Genomic DNA, 696 nt, shown 5'->3' on the forward strand with positions numbered 1-696 from the left:
CAATGCACCCACATGCATTCAATTGCCACCATTTAGAGCACTCCACTATGAGATCAAACCACAAACCATTCAAATGCTTCCTAACTATCATGGACTTCCAAGTGAAGAACCTTACAAGCATTTGGATGAGTTTCTTGAAGTATGTTCCACCGTGAGATACACGGACATGCCAGAAGAGGTCTTAAGGCTTAAACTTTTTCTATTCTCCCTTAAAGACAAGGTAAAATATTGGTTTCACAATCTTAGGCCTTTTTCAATAACTTCTTGGGCAGAAATGCAACAAGAGTTCTTGAAAAAGTACTTTCCGGTTTCTGAGACCAATGCCATGAGAACCTCAATTCGAGAGTTTTCACACGGGGATGGGGAAACGTTCCATGAGGCATGGGAAAGATTCAATGAATTGTTTAAGAAGTGTCCACATCATGACATGCCCAAATGGCAATTAGTTCAATATTTCTTTGAGAGCTTATCGGACAATTATAAGGGCATGGTTGATGCTTCCATGGGTGGCTCTTACATTGATAGGCATTAGGATGACGTGTGGCGTCTTTATAGGAGCATGAGTGAAAATTCCTTGCATTAAACTTTATCTTCTAAGAATGGTAGGAATTCTAGTGGAAGGAAGAGTGTTGGCTTATATCAAGTCAACTATTCAAATGAAATAGCCGCCAAAATGAAATCCTTATCTCAAAGGTT

At 39.5% G+C, this 696-nt stretch overlaps 1 pseudogene; it reads right to left on the minus strand.

The window, feature by feature from the left end:
• Positions 1–330: 330 nt before the first annotated feature.
• LOC132275551 (small nucleolar RNA R71) lies at positions 331–429 on the minus strand (annotated as a pseudogene).
• Between the last annotated feature and the right edge of the window lie 267 nt (positions 430–696).

The sequence above is a fragment of the Cornus florida genome, unplaced genomic scaffold (assembly GCF_030987335.1).
Source record: "Cornus florida cultivar Cherokee Brave unplaced genomic scaffold, ASM3098733v1 CherokeeBrave_3.0.0_Hap2_Chr09, whole genome shotgun sequence".
In the NCBI taxonomy this organism is placed as follows: Eukaryota; Viridiplantae; Streptophyta; class Magnoliopsida; order Cornales; family Cornaceae; genus Cornus; species Cornus florida.